The 20498-nt window shown below is 43.8% G+C and overlaps 1 long non-coding RNA gene across 1 annotated transcript in view; it reads left to right on the forward strand.

Moving 5' to 3' along the window:
- Positions 1-9480, forward strand: part of LOC140737543 (uncharacterized) — a 30990-nt gene extending 21510 nt beyond the window's left edge. The window contains exon 3 of the long non-coding RNA XR_012101190.1: positions 7877-9480. This is a non-coding gene — a long non-coding RNA (uncharacterized lncRNA). The remainder of the gene's footprint in view (positions 1-7876) is intronic.
- Positions 9481-20498: the final 11018 nt, after the last annotated feature.

The following is a 20498-nucleotide window of genomic DNA, read 5'->3' on the forward strand; positions in this document are numbered from 1 at the left end:
CCACAGCGTTGAATTTAATCCCCTTTGGAACACACCAGACCCAAATTCTGATCAGCTGATATTTAATGGACCTCACTTCCCAGCTGGGGATTTGTCCAATAACACCTGCTACCAGTCTAACCCTTTGCCATTTAATCTGCCTTCCCCCCAATTCATCTTTCCCACACCCCATACTGCATAATCTGTGGACCTCTCCTTATTCATAGCCATCTGACAACAGGAGTTGTGTTCACTATTCCCAAAGGCTCAACCACTGAAACCCCAGCATCTTGTAGGCTTACATCCCAATACAAGCAGCAGTATGGGCTCTCCTCTAGTTCATACATTATTCCCAGAACACATCCCACCATTGAAGATTCCTAAAATATTCCTGCAGTAAGGAAACACGGGACAAAATATGTTAGGTCACCAGCAACACGGGGAAAATTAAAATTACCCACTACAACAAACTTTCTGCTTTGGTATCTTTCCGGAATTTGCCGACATTTCAGTTCCTCTATCTCTTAATGACTGCTGGAGGTGTTTAGTAAAAACCCATCAGTGGTTGTATCTGTCTTATTGTTGAACTCTCCCCATATTGCCTCAGTTTTTGATCTCCCCAGTATGTCCTCTCTGAGTGCAGCTGTGAAATTCCCCAGATCAGAAACTAAACCTCTCCAACTGTATTACCTTCCCTCTCAAATCGGAAATATTACAGCTCTGGAATACTGAGCTAACATTTCTGTCTCTCTCAATCAAGTCTTCATAAAGGCTACAACATCACTCTTCCATGTGCTGCTCCACTCTCAAGGTCCAACTACCTGACCTACAGCACTCTCTCCACTGTCAGGGCTGTGCAGGGTTTCACAGTGTGTTAGGGCCCTGCCAGGGGTGTGTGGGGGCTCACAGTGTGTCAGGACCCTGCCAAGAGTGTGCAGGGTCTCACAGTGTGTCGGGACCCTGCCAGGTGCATGTGACATCTCTAAGTCTGCAGGATCCTGACAGCTGTGGCTGGGGCCTCACAGTGTGTCAGGACCTGACAAATGAATACAGGGAGTTAGGAGGGAATAAAGGAAGCTGAGAGCCCGGACCACAAGGGTAGTGATCTTGAGATAACTGCCTGTGCCACTTGACAATTGGGACAGGAATACAGTGATGTGGCAGATAAATGTGTGGCTGAAGAATTGGAGCTGGGTGCAGGGATTCATATTTTGGATCATTGGGACCTCTTCTGGGGAAGGTGGCACCTGTATAAAAGATCGGGTTGCACTCGAATCCAAGAGGTGATAATATTCTTGCAGGCAGATTTACTCGAGCAGTCGGGAGTGGTTTAAATATGGTAGGAGGATGAGAACCAGTATGATAGAGCTGAGGATGAGAACCAGTATGATAGAGCTGAGGATGAGAACCAGTCTGATAGAGCTGAGGATGGGAACCAGTATGATAGAGCTGAGGATGAGAACCAGTATGATAGAGCTGAGGATGAGAACCAGTATGATAGAGCTGAGGATGAGAACCAGTCTGATAGAGCTGAGGATGGGAACCAGTATGATAGAGCTGAGGATGAGAACCAGTATGATAGAGCTGAGGATGAGAACCAGTCTGATAGAGCTGAGGATGAGAACCAGTATGAAAGAGCTGAGGATGGGAACCAGTATGATAGAGCTGAGGATGAGAACCAGCAGGTTTACAAGTAAATAATGGGTGAAAGTTCAACATAAGTTAGGACAAGCCCATGATTGGGAACAAAATGCAGACAGAGCAAAGAGTTAAATTGACCCATAGAGGCAAAATTCAAAAGAGCGAAAATGCAGGGCCAAATGTGCATATAGAATAAAGTAGACGAACTCATTGCGCAATCAGAGATCAGTCTGTATGAGATTGTGGGCATCACTGAGTCATGGCTGAAAGAAGACCATCGTTGGGAGCCTAACATCAAATGATAAACTTTCTATCAAAAGGACAGGCAGGAAGTCAAAGGCGGTGGTGTGGCACTGTTGGTAAGAGATGGAATTACATCTTTAGAAAGTGGTGACAAAGATCTTCAAATAGTAGCAATGTGGGGTTGATTTTCCAAAGGGAGCTGGAAAAGGCATGTTATAATGGTAATGACACAGTTGTAATGCAGATATCAATATGCAAGGGCTTTGGGAAACTCAGGCTGGGGGTCGGATCGCAAAGGAGGGAACGTGTTGAATGCATACGAGATGGTGTTTTAGAGCAGCTTGTGCTTGTGCTATCTCAGATTGGGTGTTGTGTAATAACCTAGATAGTTAATAGGGAGCTTAATATAACAGAAGCCTTAGGAGGCAGTGATAATAATATGATTGAATTCATACTGCAATTTGAGAGGGAGAAGCATAACTCATATGTATCTGTATCACAATGGAGAAAGGGAATTACTGAGGCACGAGAGAGGAGCTTGCACCAGAGGCCTGGAGGAGGATACTGGCAACAGAACAGAGATGGCTGGAGCTTCTGGGAACAGTTCACAAGGCACAGGATAGATATGTCATACAGAGGAAGAAGTTCTCCAATAGCAGGGTTATGCATCCGTGGCTGACAAAGGAAGTTTAGGACTGCATAAAAGCCAAAGAAAGGGCACAAAATGTCGCAAAAGTGAGTGGGAAGTTGGATGATTGGAAAGCTTTTAAAATCTAACAAAAGGAAACTAAAAATTGTTTTAAGAAAGAAGGAAGGCAAAAGAAAGGAAATTATAGGCCAGTTAGCAATACCTCAGTGGTTGCGAAAGTATTGGAGTCTATTATTAAGGATTAGGTTTCAAGGTACTTGGAGACTAATGATAAAATAAGTGAAAGCCAGCGTGGTTTCTGTCAAGGGAAATCTTGCCTGCCAAATCTGTTGGAGTTCTTAGAGGAAGTAACAAGCTGGGAGAACAAAAGAAGGGCAGTAGATGTCATTTATTTGACTTTTCAGAAAGTGTTTGATAAGGTGCCACATGGCTGAAAGGGAGCATAAGAAAACGAGGCTTTTTAACAAGATATAACTGGAAGAATGGGCAAAAAATGGCAGATGGAATACAGTATTGGGACATCTATGGTAATCCATTTTTGATAAAAAGAACAAAAGTGTGGACTATTATCAAAATGGGGAGAAGGTTCAAACATCAGAGGTGCAGAGGGACTTAGGAGTTTCCATGCAAGACTCCCGCAAGGTTAATTAACAAGTTGAGTCTGTGGTAAAGAAAACCCCTCAGTCCTCGATTCTCTAAATGAAAGGGTTATCACATTTGATCTTTCTTCATATGATGACTCAGCCACTCCAGGGATGCGTCTGGTGCATCTTCATTGCACCCTCTATAACACAGTGTGTCAGGACGCTGTCAGGGGTGTGTGGGGTCTCACAGTGTGTCAGGACCCTATCAGGGATGTGTGGCGTCTCGCAGCGTGCCAGGACCCTGTCAGGAACGTGTGGGATCTCACAGTGTGTCAGGGAAGTGTGGGGTCCCAAAGTGTGTCAGGGCCCTGCCAGTGGTGTGTGTGGGGTCCCAAAGTGTGTCAGGACCCTGCGAGAGGCATGTTGGGGTCTCACAGTCTGTCAGGACCCTGCTGAGAGTGTGTGGGGTCTCTATTCAATGTATTTGGCTGAAATAGGGAGCATAAGAAAATACCGTTTGTTGAAATAGTTACTTTAGAGAATGCGACAGTGGTAGAAATGCTGTTCTTCAATAATCAAGGAAAGAATCTGTATTGTATTCAGAAATGGGTGTGAGAATTTTGCTGCCGTGTCTGTACCCTGGGCAAACAGCATGAAGAACAGTGAAGAAGAAGTTTGGAGGCTATTTGTACAGACGTATTGTAGAATTGTAGAAACTATAGAGGCATTAATGACGGACTAGTCGATTCAGAGAGAGAGAGAGAGAGCTTTACACAGGTCGGGGAGAAGAGTTTAAAAAAAGAGTGCATTAGAATAGCCAATATGACTGAGAGGCCAGTTTTCTGTTCTGGGTGTCAGATGTGGGATGTCCGGGAGATTTCCAGCCTCCCCCATGGCCACATCTGCACCAGGTGCATCGAGCTGCAGTCCCTTAGAGACCGAGTTAGGGAAATGGAACTGCAGTTCAATGACCTTTGGCTTGTCAGGGAGAGTGAGGAGGTGATCGACAGATCTACAGATAGGTCCTCAGCCCGGGGCCACAGGAGACAGAGTAGTGGGTGAGGGAAGGGAGGGCGTCGGATAGCAGAGAGCACTCCTGCGGCTGTCCTTAACAATAAGTACTCCATCTTACCTGGGGGAAGCAACATTGGCTGTGGATTGGCACTGAATCTAGCCTTGTGGCTCAGAAGGGTACAGAACGGAAGAGGAGGGCAGTGGTAAGAGGGAAATCCATAGTTATGGGGACAGATAGACGATTCTGTGGACGCGGGACAGAAACAAGGATGGTAGTTTGCCTCCCAGGTGCCAGGGTTCGTGTGTTTCTGAGCGTGTCCATGATATTCTGAAATTGGAGGGTGAACAGCTGGAGGTGTACACATTGGTACCAATGAGATAGGTAGAAATGTGTGGAGGTCCTGGAAGCAGAATAGACGGGTTTAGGAAGGAAGCTAAGAAGCAGGACCTCAAAGGTAGTAATCTAGAGACTGCTGTCTGTGTTCTAACATTATCATGTTAAAATCCCCAATGACTATCATGACATTGCCCTTCTAACATGCATTTCCATCTCCTGCTGTAATTTGTAATCCACATCCCAGCTGCTGTTTGGAGGCCTGTATACAACTGCCATTAGGGTCCTTTACCCTTGCCATTTCTTAACTCAACTCATAGAGACTCTATACCTTCCAATGGTGTGTCAGCCCTTTCTAATGCTTTAATATTATTTCATATACACAGGGCCATATCACCCCCATATCTGTCTACCAACCTATCTTTCTGGTAAACGATAAAGTCTTGGACGTGGCAACAAATTCAATAGATTTACCACCCTTCACTAAAGTAAGTTCTTCGCATATCAGTTCTAAATGGACGTGCTTCAATCCTGAAGTTGAGCCCTCTTGTCCTAGACTCCCCTACCATGGGAAATAACTTTGCCATATCTAATCTGCTCAGGCCTCTTAATATTCAGAATTATTCTATGAGATCCCCCCCCCCCCATTCTCCTGAGCTCCAGGGAATATAGCCCAAGAGCTCCCAGGTGTTCCTCATACTGTAACCCTTTAATTCCTGGAATCATTCTTGTGAATCTTCTCTGAACCCTCTCCAATGTCAGTATATCCTTTCAAACATAAGGAGCTCAAAACTGCACACAATACTCCAAGTGTCATCTCATGACTGTCCCCAATGATTATCACGATATTGTCCTTCAGACACGCCTTTTCCATCTCCTGCTGTAATTTGTAATCCACATCCCGGCTGCTGATTGGAGGCCTGTATACAACCGCCATTAGGGTCCTTTTACCCTTTCCATGTCTTAGCTCAACCCATAGAGACTCTACACCTTCCAATGGTGTGTCAGCCCTTTCTAATGATTTAATATTATTTCTTATAGGCAGGGCCATATCATCCCCATATCTGCCTACCTACCTATCTTTCCGATACACTGTATATCCTTGGACGTTCAGCTCCCACTGGCAGCCATTCCTTAGCCAAGTTTCAGAGATGGCCACAACGTCATATTTGCCAAATGATAGCTGAATTTTAAGATCATCCATTTAATTCCTTATGCTGCATGCATTTAAATACAACACTCTCAGTCCAGTAATGCTGCTTTCTGTTTTAATTGCACCACGATTCTATTGCCCTGTAACTCATCCCACTGGCTGTGATTAAGCCTCATCTCTTGTCTGTCCTTTCCATCATTTCTGTTGTAGGTTATCTTCGATTTATTTCTGTTTTCCCCTTCCTCAGCCCTATCACCCGGGTTCCCATCCCCCTGACAAATAGTTTGAACCCTCCCTAACCCTAACCCTATTGAACCTGCCTACTCGGATATTTTGGCTTCAGGTGTAACCAGTCATTTTTGTACCAGTTGTCCCTCTCCCAGAAGCGGCCCCAGTGATCCAGGAATCCGAAGCCCTGTCCCCCACCCCAGTTTCGCAGCCACGCAGTAATATGCCTGATCATGACATTGATGAAAACACTATTAGGAGATTGTAGAACACTATTATGACACGACGCTGTGCCCGTTTCTACTCTAAACTTTCAATGTACGATCATGTAGCCACAAGTTTTCAAGACATTCCCGGACTCCTAAAAGAACCTCAAAAATCACCAGATATTACTGTTTCTAAAAGCAAACCTCATTGATATTTGAACACCGCACACAAATAGAAAGATCTCAGTGAACAAATACAAAATCATCCCTCATACGCAACATCTGGAGGTGATAAGGACTTATCCTTCTGTTCACAGTAAGACCATTAGAAAAACAAGTATAATAAGGCTATTTGGCCCAACCAGTCCGATCCAAACTTATTCTCCTGTGTTCCCCCTTAAACCCTCAACCTCCTTACAATCAAGAACATAACAGTCTCTGCTGTATCACAATGACAGCCTCCAACACCCTGGAAGGCAGCAAATTCCACAGGTTATCCATTAGCTGAGGAAATTCCTCTCATCTCAGTTTTAAAGGCAAATTTCTTTATTCTGAAGATGCAACCTCAGATTTCAGACTCTCTGACTAGTGGAAGTATCCCCTCCATGTCTACTCTATTCAGGCTATTCAGCATTCAGAGGTTTAAGTAAGATTCTACCTAGACCCATCACTCTGAACTCCACTGAGCACAGGCCCAGAACCTTCAAACGCTCCTCATAGTTAAAGCCTGTCATTGCTATGATCATTCTTGTGAACGTTGTTAGCAAAATCTGCACTGAATGCATTTACAGGAATAACAGGCAAATCAGTACCAGGATAATTTTTGGGGGGAAAAAACTGATTTTCTTTAACTGTTCTACTAACCATCACAAAATGAGCACCTATGCACAGGTCCATTATCAGGAGATTAAACCATTCCAGGGTGAATGTAATTAAAAAATAAACTGGAATTATTTGAAACGGTCAGCAGGTAAGGGACAGCTGTGGGGAGAGGAACAAAGTAACAATTCAGCTTCAGAAATTTTCATAAGAATGGCTTCAAACATTTTCCGCTTTAAGTGCAGATCTCCAGCATTCTGACTTTCTCAAATCCAAACGTAATGCACACAAACTAGTGTAAGATCTTAGCAGGCCATCCCAGCCCCGAAACATCGACATTTTACTCTTCTCCATAGATTCTGCCTAACCTGCTGAGCTCCTTCAGCATTTTGTGTAAGTTAACTTGAGTTTCTGTTTGATTTCCTGTGCCTGACAGACAGGTGACAGGGAGGGGAAATTTCCAAATACAGTTCGAACACTGGACCGTGTCTGTTGTAAACACGGAACAGCCCATTTAATCTCAGCATTTGGAATAGGAGCTTATCCTCTCCTCAGAATAGCAGTCTTTGCTTCCGAAAGAACTTCAGGACCAAATATCTGAGCCCAGAAGAGAAATACTCATTCAACACTTTAAAAACCTTGTTGGCCTGATCCTTGGCTCCATTTTACCTGGGTCAAAAACTGTGATATCATGATCCAGAATCTGCGGTAAAAGAGGAGTGGGAAATGGGATCATGTGACCATTGGAGGGTCTCCCACCTGAACCGGTGAATTTGCTCCTCACCCCACAAACACTACGTACCCACTGCTGCATTTTCCAAATTATTTCATATTTACACCAGTTACATTTTAAATTATTCCCTCTGTATCTTCCCCGATCCCTTCACTCCACCACCGGGTCTGAGAGTTAGGGTTCAATTCACATCCCAGTCCGACACACAATTCAGACCCAAACAGGAAATGTGCAGGTTTCATTTAACTCACTTCTTTGTGTACAAGCACTAATCTCTATTCACATTCTTCCAGCCTCACTGGACGGGAACACTGGAACATCAAGTGAGAAACAGCAAGAAGTGGCCAGTCAGCCCCTCCAACCATGAACAAGATGGCGGCTGCTCTCCCATCTCAGACACGTTTCTGCTCGATCCTCACTTCCTCAAACCCTTCGGTCTCCACACATCTGCCGACCTCTGTTTTATGTCAGGACGATCACTGAGTTTTCACCACCCTCTGTAGTGGGGATTTACAAACATTCACCACCCGCGGAGTGGAGATATTTCCCCTCATCTCAGTCCTGGACAGTCCACCCCCTTTTTCAGAGACTGGGATCCCTGATTCAACCAGTAATGATGTTGTGCATTTCAATGTGTTCACCCCTCAGTCCTCGATTCTCTAAATGAAAAGGTTACCACATTTGATCTTTCTTCATATGATGACTCCACCACTCCAGGGATCAGATTGGTGCATCTTCATTGCACCCTCTATAAGAAATACTCTGTATCCTCTTTGCTAATCTTCCATGGAATTAATTTCCATCTTCTGCAGCTCCGTGTTGCCCCCACCACTCACCTCCCACCCCTGTCACTATTTCCACCTTCCCACCTCTCCCCTCACCTGGATCCACCTCTCACTCCCCAGCTCTTGCCCCATCTCCACCCCTCACCTCTTTTCTATGACTATTTCCCGTCCACTCTCAGTCCAGAGGGAGGGTCTCGGGCTGAAATGTTGATGGTCCATTTCCCTCCACACATGCTGCCCGACCCACTGAGTTCCTCCGGCAGTTTGATTTTTGGTCTATCTAACCTGTGTTAGTATGGAGAGCAGGATTCACTCTTATACCTAATAACTCTTACAATAAATACAATGTCCCTCCCTACCCAGTGCACCTCAATCCCTCACCATTAAACACACTCAATATTTCTGTTTCTCCTACAGAAGTGGGTGATCTCACATTTCCCACATGGAGCTCCAGCTGATAGGTTGTTCCCACTCACTCCTTTTGCCTCCATTACCCCGAAACCTCTCGACAAGAGACATAGAACATAGAACAGTACAGCACAGGGACCAGCCCTTTAACCAATCAAATGGCCAACAAAACTAATCTCCTCTGCTGACACAATGTCCATATCCTTCCATTTTCCTCGCATTCATGTGCCGATCCAAATGTCTCTTAAAAGTACCGCCCCTAACCATGTATCTGCCACTACCATCACAGCATGTTCCAACAATGCACCACTCTCTATGTAAGAATCAGTTACCCCTCACACCACTTTTAAAATTACACCCGTCACCTTAAATGCATGGCGTCTGTTGTTACACATTTCAACCATTCTCTAACTATGCCTCTTATAATCTTATAAACCTTGATGAAGATTCAAACTAGCCTGAACCTCTCCAGAGAAACTTCAATTTTATCCAACTTTTTGTTACTCCCCATGCCCTCCACTCCAGTGAATATCCTGGTAAACCTCTTCTGCATGCTCTTCAAAGTCCTGACACCCTTCCTTGTATGAGGTGACCAGAACTGTATGAAATAGTCCAGATGTGGCCTAACTCAAGTTTTATGAAGCTGCAACATAACTTCCAGAATTCTGAATGCAATATCATGACTAATAAAGGCAAGCATGCCATTGGCCTTCTTAACCATCCTGTCAATCTGTGTAGTCTCTTTCAGGGAGCAATGAACTTGGACTCCAAGGTCCCTGTGCTCATCGACACTGTTAAGGGTCTTGAATTTAACTGTTTACTGTCTCTTTCCATTCGCTCTACCGAGGTGCCAAGATGATCATTACTGCTCAAATTTCACTGAGTTTTCTCAGGTTCTTTCCCAGTGGCCACACATTTTAATTCCATGTCCCATTCCCATTCTGATATGTCTATCCATGGCCTCCTCTACTGTCAAGATGAAGCCACACTCAGGTTGGAGGAACAACACCTTATATACCGGCTGGGTAGCCTCCAACCTGATGGCATGAACATTGACTTCTCTAACTTCCATTAATGCCCCTCTTCCCCTTCTTACCTCATCCCTGGCATATTTAGTTGTTTGCCTGATCTCCATCTTCCTCTGGTGCTCCCCCCCTTTCTTTCTCCCTAGGCCTCCCGTCCCATGATCATTTCCCTTCTTCAGCTCTGTATCACTTTCGCCAATCACCTTTCCAGCTCTTAGCTTCATCCCACCCCCTCCGGTCTTCTCCTATCAATTTGCATTTCCCCCTCCCCCCACTACTTTCAAATCTCTTACTATCTTTCCTTTCAGTTAGTCCTGACGAAGGGTCTCGGCCCGAAACGTCGACAGTGCTTCTCCTTATAGATGCTGCCTGGCCTGCTGTGTTCCACCAGCATTTTGTGTGTGTTGCTTGAATTTCCAACATCTGCAGATTTTCTCGTGTTTTCTCAGGTTCTGTTGAATTTATTGTCAAGTGAGCAAGTACGGGAAGCTACAGGTACAGAGAAACACTGACTTGTAGCAGCATCACAGACAAGTACATTCAGATAACACACGGAACATGAATTATACAGTTCTGTTTCACTATCAATATAAAAATACAAGTTTTATGTCATTAACAATGTACAAATATATATTTTGTGTCAATAACCATAAGTAGACATTGTATCATCAACACCCTCTGGGATATCCTGCAGGCCCAAGAAGGGTCTGGTTGTTCCTTCCCTTTGAACACACAGACAACAGGAATAGGAGCAGGCCAGTCGTCCCCTCGGGCCTGTCCTGCATTGAATAAGTCCCCGGGCTGGTCCACCATTATCTCCCAACATCACTCCTATCCCCACTATCCGGTATCAAACCAATGGGCCGAGCGGTCTCCTCCTACCTCTCAGCAATACATCAGACACCGGCCACAGGAGACGCTTCACAAATGCCCCTAATGTCCCTCAGATGGAAATGGAAATAAATCAAGCAGCATGACATTTACTTTGAGATTTGTTCTGCTCTGAGGGGAGTTTGACCTGGGAGAGGGAGGCGGCTTCAGCTGGGGTAACACCTTCTCAGTTGGTCCGCCTCCGCTATTGGGTGTAAGTGCTGACTGACATCTCTTCGCATCAATGGAAATAATGTAGCTCTTAAATACTCTGTTGACTGCGGCAGTGGGGGTGGGTCATGTGATTAGTACCTCAGCCATTAGCCCGTCTCGGCGCGAGCTGGGTAGCGTGTGTATGACATAAGGTACCACACACATGACATCTGATCCCAATGAGGGGAGCATGATATTTTAAAACACCTGAATAGATGTTTAATATGATTGCAGACAGATAAAATCAGTCATGTGTTTCCACCCGACTGTGCCGTTGTTGGTGGAGTGGGTAGTGTGCTGCTTGTCTCCAACTAAACACCCTGACAACATGGGTTCCCCTTCCTGTAAAATCCAGAGGATTATTCACACAGCTGTCATGGAGAGGATTTACGAGTTGCAGGGGGATGTGAACCAGAGTGCCCAAACAGATCATGGAGTGGTTGTAGAGAAAGGTGTGGTTCAGCCTATGTACATAGTCAGGTAATTGAAAGATTGAGCATAGTGGAGCAAATTTCCTGAGCTGTGTATATTTCAATGTAAGGGAGTATTGAAGGAGAGGTGGGTGAGCTTAGGGCATGGATCAGCCTGTGGAATATGACATTGCAGCCATTACTGAGGTTTGTTTGGAGGAGGGAGGACTGGCAGCTCAGTGTTCTGGGGTTCCGTTATTTTACACATGATGGAGCAGGAGGTGTGGCATTACCAGTAAGGAAAAATGTCTTGGCAGTGCTCAGTCAGGACAGATGGGAGAGCTCATCTTGTGAAGCTTTTTGGGTAGAATTAAGGAATAAGAAGGGTATGGCCATGTTACCGGGATAATATCATCGAACGTCAGCAGTCCACAGGATTTAGAGGAGCAAATTTGTAGAGAGATTGAAGTCTGTAGCAAAAAGAACTCAAGGTTGTGATAATAGTTGATTTTTATCTTTCCACATATTGAAAGGTGCTCCCATACTGTAAAAGAGCTGGATGGGAAAGAGTTTGTCAAATGTGTTCAGTAAAGTTTCCTTAATCAGTGTATAGAAATCTCAACTAGAGAGAATGTGATACTATATCTCCTATTAGGAAATGAGACAGGGCAGGTGACAAAAGTATGTGATCATAATGTCATTAGTTTTATGGTAATTATGGAAAAGGATAGATGTAGTCAGGTTAAGATGCTAAATTGCAGAAAGACTAAATTTGATGGTATCGGAAAGGATATGGCAAATGTGGATTGGGACAGGTTGTTTTCTGTGAAAGGTATACTTGGGAAGTGGGAGTCCTTCAAAAGCAAAATTTTGAGAATACAGAATTTATATATTCCTGTCAGAATTTAAGACAAGGATAATAGATTTTGGTGATCTTGATTTTTGAGAAATATTGATGACCTGGTTAGGTAGAAGGAGATGCATAACAGTATAGGCAGGTAGGAACAAATGAGATACTTGAGCAGTACAAGAAAAGGAAGAGACAATGAAGAAGGAAATCAGGAGGGCTAAAAGAAGACATGGCTTTGTGTGTAGTAAGTCAAGTCTAACCATTTTTACTGTATTTTTGAAGGAAGTTACCAGTGTAAAGCCCTGGTTAAGATTTCTAGTGCTATGTTGTAGTTATTTCATTTTAGCAAAAGCATTGTGTCCTGCTGGTAGAATGTTTTTGTTTTGGCTAAGACAAAGAGCCCTGCTGTTCAACTTAGGAATGTTGTATCAGCTAATCAGGATGGTAGGATCTGGAGAAAGTTATCTCAAGAGAGTACAGGGGATGGAGCTTTGTGATGCACAATAGTCTGGTTTGGAGTCTTGTTAACAGGAGTTGCGGAGCGGGACAGAAAGAAAGATACCACAGAATGCCATGGGAAGGAGATTCCCCATTGCAAGAGGTGCTTTGTGCAGATGAATATCTCTGAGGACGAGTGCCAATACTCGTGAGAGAAAGCCAGTTTGTTGAAGATGGCCTTCGAGGGAAGTTAGGACTGTGGTGGGTGCTTTCAGGGAGACCGGGGGTTCAGCACTGTGAGTAACGGTTATACCCAGCTTTGGAAAAGATGAGCTCCAATCTTTAGACAGGTTTAACTGTAATAATTCTTCTTTCTTTTAATAACTGTTTGATGAAGCTGCAATTGGTAAATATACCTTCTTTATAATTTTATGTGGTGTACAATCTGTTATTTCTTGCCAATTGATAATTGGGTTTGGGCAGAATTTACAAAGTATTCACTCAAATTGAGGTTTCTTTAATGAGAACATAATGACATTCCTGTTTGGTTTGAACCCGAAATCATACCCACCCCAGATGTATATTGTTTATGAAAGGTGGCCTTCTCACCACTGAGTCAGGTGGCTGTTGTTGCACCAGGAACGTTGAAGGCAAGTCACGGATGTTGTTTACATAGACTGTAGCAAGGCCTTTGAAATGGTCCCACATAGGAGGGTGCTCATGAAGGTTCAGTTGCTTGGCATTGAAAATGAGGTAGTAGTTTGAATTGGACATTGGCATCACAGGAGAAGAGAGATGCCAAAGAGTGGAAGTAGATAGTTACCTCTCTGACTGGAGAGCCATGACTAGTGGTGTGCCCCGGGGATCACTGCTGGGTTCATCAGTTATTTGTCATCTAGATCAATGATCTGGATGATAATGTCGTATTCTGGATCAGCAGAGTTGTGGATGATACCAAGATTGGGGTCTGGTGGATAGTGAGGAAGACTTTCAAAGCTTGCAGCAGGATCTGGAGCAGCTGGAAAAATGGGCTCAAAAATGGCAGATGGAATTTAGTGTAGACAAGTGTGAGGTGTTGCACTTGGCAGGATCATTAAGGCTAGGGCTTGCAAGATGAGGGGTTGGGCATAGAGGAGTGTTTGTAGAACAGAGAGACCTGAGAATGCAGATGCATAATTCCATGAATGTGGCATGACATGTAGATATGGTTGTACAATGTACTGTGTGTGTTAATCAAAATGGCTTCTTTGTTTTGTTAAGAGTAGGAGTGCTTCTTTGTTATGATAAGTGCTTTCTCTTGCAGTTGTTTAGCTTTAGACTTGCTGATAATGGGATTGTATTCATTTGTTAACCAATGGGGAAATGTTATTTTGTGGGTCTGGGAGCAGGGGTTTTCGCAGTTTTTTGAGGGAGTCAGGAAGAAGACGCCAAAGAAGGTGGACGTGTGCTGCACTACTCGGTCGACCACCAGGGTGGTCCCAGGTGCAAGGACGTGGAGGTCGGCGGAAAGCAACGAAGGGTCGAGTGGTTCGATGGTTGGGCTCCAACGATGTGCACTAAACTGACTGAACTCTGATAAGTTTTGGCGCCTTTTATTTTATTTTATTTTCATTCATATATACTGTATTGTTAGTAACCTTTTAGTTCCAGTAAAATCTTTAAAATATATTCTATAACGGTATCTGGTGTGAGTTTGATATTGTGTGTGCGTCACTGCATTAACTTGTTTTCCACAGCACCTGCGTATACGGGAGGTGGGGTTGGGGAGTGGTTGGAGTTCTTTCCCTAGACATATACCAGCCTGTTGAGCAGGTGTTACATGGTCGTAAAGAAAGCTCTTGGCACATTTTGAACACGGGAGTTGAGATGCTATATTGAAATTGTATAAACCATTGGTGGCCATAATTTAGAGTATTGTGTCCAGTTGTGGTCATTCCCATAAGACTATTAGACCAGAAGATATAGGAGCAGAATTTGGTCCATCAAGGCTGCTCTGCCATTTCATCATGGCTGATCCAATTTTCTCTCAGTCCCAATCTCTGCCTTCTCTCCATATCCCCTCATACTCGGATCAATCAAGACTCTATCAATGTCTTCCTTAAGTATACTGTACATAAATACTTGGCCTTCACAGCTTCCTAGAAGCATAGAAACATAGAAAACCTACAGCACGATACAGGCCCTTTGGCCAAGAATGCTGTGCCTAACACGTCCTTACTTTAGGAATTACCCAGAGTTACCCATAGCCCTCTATTTTTCTCAGCCCCATGCACCTATACAGGAGTCTCTTAAAAGACCTTATTGTATCTGCCTCCACCACTGTCAGTGGTAGCCCATTCCATGTACTCACCACTCTGTGCGTAAAAAAAAACTTAACCCTGACATCTCCTCTGTACCCACTTCCAAACACATTAAATCTATGCCCTCTTGTGTTAGCCATTTCAGCCCTGGGAAAAAGCCTCTGACTATTCACATGATCAATGCCTCTCATCATTGTATACACCTCTATCAGGTCACCTCTCATCCTTTGTTGCTCCAAGAAGAAAATGCCAAGTTCACTCAACCTATTCTCATAAGGTATGCTCCCCAATCCAGGCAACATCCTTGTAAATTTATTCTGCACCCTTTCTATAGTTTCCACATCCTTATTGTAGTGAGCTGACCAGAACTGAGAACAGTACTTCAAGTAGGGTCTGACCAGCGTCCTATGTAGCTGTAACATTACCACTCAGCTCTTGAACACGGTTGACAGAGGCCAATGCACCATATACCTTCTTAACCATACAGTCAACCTGCGCAGTAGCTTTGAGTGTCCTTTGGACTCTGTCCCCAAGATCCCTCTGATCCTCCACACTGCCAAGAATCTTACCATTAATACTATATTCTGCCATCATATTTGACCTATCAAAATGAACCACCTCACACTCATCTGTGTTGAACTCCATCTGCCACTTCACTGCCCAGTTTTGCATCCTATTGATGTACCGCTGTAACCTCTCACAGTTCTCCACACTACCCACAGCACCCTCAACCTTTGTGTCATCAGCATCCCTCCACTTCCTCATCCAGGTCATTTATTAAAAAATCACAAAGAGAAGTGGTTGCAGAAACGATCCCCGAGGCACACCACTGGTCACCGACCCCCATGCAAAATATGACCCATCTATAACCACACTTTGCCTTCTGTGTGCAAGCCAATTCTGGATCCACAAAGTGAGGTCCCCTTGGATCCCTTGCCTCCTTACTTTCTCAATAAGCCTTGCATGGAGTAACTTATCAACTGCCTTGCTGAAATCCATATACACTGCATCTCCTGCTCTACCTTCATCAACGTGTTTAGTCACATCCACAAAAAATTCAGTCAAGCTCATAAGGCACCACCTGCCTTTGACAAAGCAATGCTAACTATTCCAAATCATATTATGCCTCTCTAAATGTTCATAAATCCTGCCTCTCAGGATCTTCTCCATCAACTTATCAACCACTGAAGTAAGACTCATTGGTCTATAATTTCCTGGGCTATCTCTACTTCTTTACTTGAATAAGAAAACAACATCTGCAACTCTCCAATCCTCCGGGACCTCTCCCGTCCCCATTGATGATGCAAAGATCATAGCCAGAGGCTCAGCAATCTCCTCCCTTGCCTCCCACAGTAGCCTGGAGTATATCTTGTCCAGTGCCTGTGACTTAACTAACTTAATGCTTTCCAAAAGCTCAGCACATCTCTTTCTTAATAACTGTATGCTCAAATTTTTCAGTCCACTGTAAGTCATCCCTACAATTGCCAAAGTCCTTTTCCGTAGCAAATACTGAAGCAAGGTATTCATTAAGTACCTCCGCTACCTCCTCTGGTTCCATACACACTTTTTCAGTGTTACATTTGATTGGTCCTGTTCTCTCATGTTTTATCCTCTTGCTCTTCACATACATGTAGTATATCTTGGTATTTTCCTTAATCCTGCTCACCAAAGCCTTCTCATGGTCCCTTCTAGCTCTCCTAATTTCATTCTTAAGCTCCTTACTGGTAGCATTATGATTTTCTAGATCTATATCATTACCTAGTTTTTTGAACTTTTCGTAAGCATTTCTTCTTGACAAGATTTTCACATCCTTTGTACACCATGGTTTCTGTACCCTACCAACCTTTCCCTGTCTCATTGGAATGTACCTATGCAGAATGCCACACAAATATCCCCTGAACATTTGCCACACTTCTGCTGTATATTTGTATGAGAACATCTGTTTCCAATTTATGCTTCCAAGTTCCTGCCTGGTAGCTTCATATTTTCCCTTACTCCAATTAAGCGCTTTCCTAATTTGTCTGTTCCTATTCTTGTCCAACACTATGGTAAAGGAGATAGATTTGTGATCATTATCTCCAAAATGCTCTCCCACTGAGATACCTGACACCTGACCAGGTTCATTTCCCAATACCAGATCATGTACAACCTCTCCTCTTGTAGGGTGATGTACATACTGTGTCAGGAAATCTGACGCACTGAACAAACTGCACCCCATCTAAACTCCTTGCTCTAGGGAGATTCCAATCAATGTCTGGGAAATTAAAATCTCCCGTCACGACAACCCTGTTAGACCATAAGATATAGGAGCAGAAGTAGGCCATTCAGCCCATAGAGTCTGCTCTGCTATTCATTCATGGGCTGATCCAATCCCTACTCCCCTGCCTTCTCCCCATACCGCTTGATGTCCTGGCCAATCAAGAACCAATCTCTGCCTTAAATGCACCCAATGACTTGGCCTCCACAGCCACTCGTGGCAACAAATTCCAGATTTACCATCCTCTGACTAAAGTAATTTCTCCGCATCTCTGTTCTAAATGGACGTCCTTCAATCCTGAAGTCGTGTCCTAGACTCCCGTACCATGGGAAATCACTTTGCCATATCTAATCTGTTCAGGCCCTTTAACATTTGAAACTGTTATTACTGGATCGATCCAGAATCTGTCTCCCTATCAGCTCTTCGATGTCCTTGTTACTATTGGGTGGTCTATAAAAAACACCCAGTAAATTTATTGATCCCTTCCTGTTTCTAAATTCTACCCGTGACTTCCTCCTTTTCTGCAGCTGTAACACTATCTCTGATCAGCAGTCCCACGCCCTCACCTCTTTAGCCCCCCTCTCTGTTCTTTCTGAAACATCTAAAGCCTGGCATTCTAAGTAGCCATTCCTGTCCCTGAGCCATCCAAGTCTCTGTAATGGCCACAACATTGTAGTAGTGATCCACGCTCTAAGCTCATCTGCTTCGTTCATGATACTCCTTGCATTAAAATAGACATATCTATAACCATCAGTCTGAGCACATCCCTTCTCTATCACCTGCCTTTCCTCCCTCTCACACTGCCTACAAGCTTTCTCTGTTTCTGAGCCACCGCCAATTCCTCTGTCTCTTCAGTTCGGTTCCCAGCCCCCAGCAATTCCAGTTTAAACTCTCCCCAATAGCCTTCGAAAACTTACCAGCCAGGAAATGTGTCCCCCTCAGATTCAAGTGCAACCCATCCTTTTTGTACAGGTCACGCCTGCCCCAAAAGAAGTCCCAATAATCCAGAAATCTGAATCCCTGCCCCTTGCTCCAATCCCTCAGCCACGCATTTATCCTCCACCTCATTCTATTCCTATACTCACAGGGTGTAATCCTGAGATTACTACCCTTGTGGTCCTGCTTCTCAGCTTCCTTCTTAACTCCCTGTAGTCTGTTTTCAGGACATCCTCCCATTTCTTACCTATGTCATCGGTACCAATATGTACCACAACCTCTGGCTGTTCACCTTCCCACTTCAGGATATCGTGGATGCGATCAGAAACATCCCAAGCCTGGCACCTGGGAGGCAAACTACCATCTTTGTTTTTTTCTGCGTCCTGTGGCAAAGAATTCCATGGATTCACCACTCTCTGGCTAAAGAAATTCCTCCTCATTTTTCTCCAATCCATGGTTGAAGTTTGCTATGGATCCCCAAAACCTAAGGACTTTCTACTGGGGCACAATTGAGCGCATCCTGATTGGCTGCATCACTGCCTGGTATGGGAACTGTACTTCCCTCAATCACAGGACTCTGCAGAGAGTGGTGTGGACTGTGGTGAGTGTAGATGTGGAGTGCAGGTAGGTTTGAGGAAATAAGGAGGCTACAGAAGGACTTGGACAGGTTAGGAAAATGGGCAATGAAATGGCAGATAGAATGTGGTGTCGGGAAGTATACGGTCATGCACTTCGGTAGAAGAAATGAAAGGGTTGACAATTTTCTAACTGAGGAGAAAATGCAAAGATCTGAGGCACCACAGCAATTTGAGAGACCTTGTGCAGGATTCCCTGAAGTTTAATTTGCAGGTTGAGTCTGTGGTGAGGAAGACAAATGTGATGTGAGCATTCATTTTGGGAGGACTAGAATATAAAAGCAAGGTTGTAATGTTTCCAATCAGAACTGTGGGAATGATTGTATTAAACGCTGAGCTGAGGTCAATAAACAACATCCTGATGTAAGTATTACTATTGTCCAGGTGACCAAGGCTACAGATCAAGCCTCCCTACACAGCTTGGTCCTGACACTGCAGTGAAATGTCCAATAACATCTGTTCATGTAATATTACTCCTGTGCTGTAGTTATCTCACTTACACCTGCTCTACAGTTTAAATTATTATATTTTCTTTTTATTCTAATCAGCTGAAAGGGAAGAAATGGTTGGTGTCCTTGGTTCATCAGTTTTACTGGATCCTGAAATCACCATTGATTCCAGCAAGAATGATATCCTTTGGACTTTCAAAGCCAGCAACAAAAGCCATGATGTTATTTTGAATCACATCCCAGGTGTTGCCACATTGGAACCAAGTGAACAGTTCAAGGGCCGTTTACATTTCAACGCTTTGGGTGGTGCACTGATAAGCAGATTAAATGCCCGTGACCAAGGAGCTTACACCTTCACTGTTGATGAGAAAGAGTTGAAAATAATGGAGTTGCTTGTCATTGGCAAGAAGTTTCAGATATTTGTGATGTGTGATTTATTAATGGCAGAATCTGCCATAGAAAATATGATCTGTGATTCTTATTTCCATCAAAGTCTAAGTAGGATAACCTCTGCAGTTAATCATCAACTAATCGGAGAGACATTGAAGCTGGTGATATAAAAACAGCAGAATTTCTGCAGAAAATCTGATTCTCCTCTCATAACACACTTTCTTACATTTTTTAAACACAAATAAAGTGATAAATGTGTCACCACAATTTCAATAGGTATAATTTCCTACCGACCTTTAATACTTTGAATATTTGTAGAATTACATATTTACAATAGTCATACATCCCAGCCAGTAAAATCCTTTTGAAAGCTTCAGAGCACAAAGTCCAAACACCCAAAATACATTTCTTTTGTTAAAGTGCTGAAGGATGGCTCTCTGAATACAGAACTGGCCAGAATACTAACTATAAAATGCATTAAACTGCTGCTGCTAAGTTACCAAATTTCACATCACATGCCAGTGATAATAAACCTGATTCTGATTCTGACAAAACAGACCAGTCCTGAATGATGCATTGTGGCAGGGATACACATTGACATTGTACCAATGCAGACAATGGCCACTTAACAACTTCCCTGATCACACTCTGAGGATTTAAATGACCACCAATCAACATGAACATTCATATATTGTCTTCCCCTGGGACCATATCAGAATGTCCCAAAAGCTTCAAAACCTGGGCCTCTGTACCTCCCTTCTTGATATCCTCACTGGGAGACCAGTCAGAGCGGATCAGAAATAACATCTCCACCTTGCTGACAATCAGCACTGGAACATGTCTAGGATGAATGCTCAGCCCACTCTTGGTGACAAGGAGGCATACAAGACTGAGGTAGATCAGCTGGTTGAGTGGCGTGACAACAATAACCTTACACTCAACGTAAGTA

The sequence above is a fragment of the Hemitrygon akajei genome, chromosome 13, assembly GCF_048418815.1.
Source record: "Hemitrygon akajei chromosome 13, sHemAka1.3, whole genome shotgun sequence".
Taxonomy (NCBI): Eukaryota; Metazoa; Chordata; class Chondrichthyes; order Myliobatiformes; family Dasyatidae; genus Hemitrygon; species Hemitrygon akajei.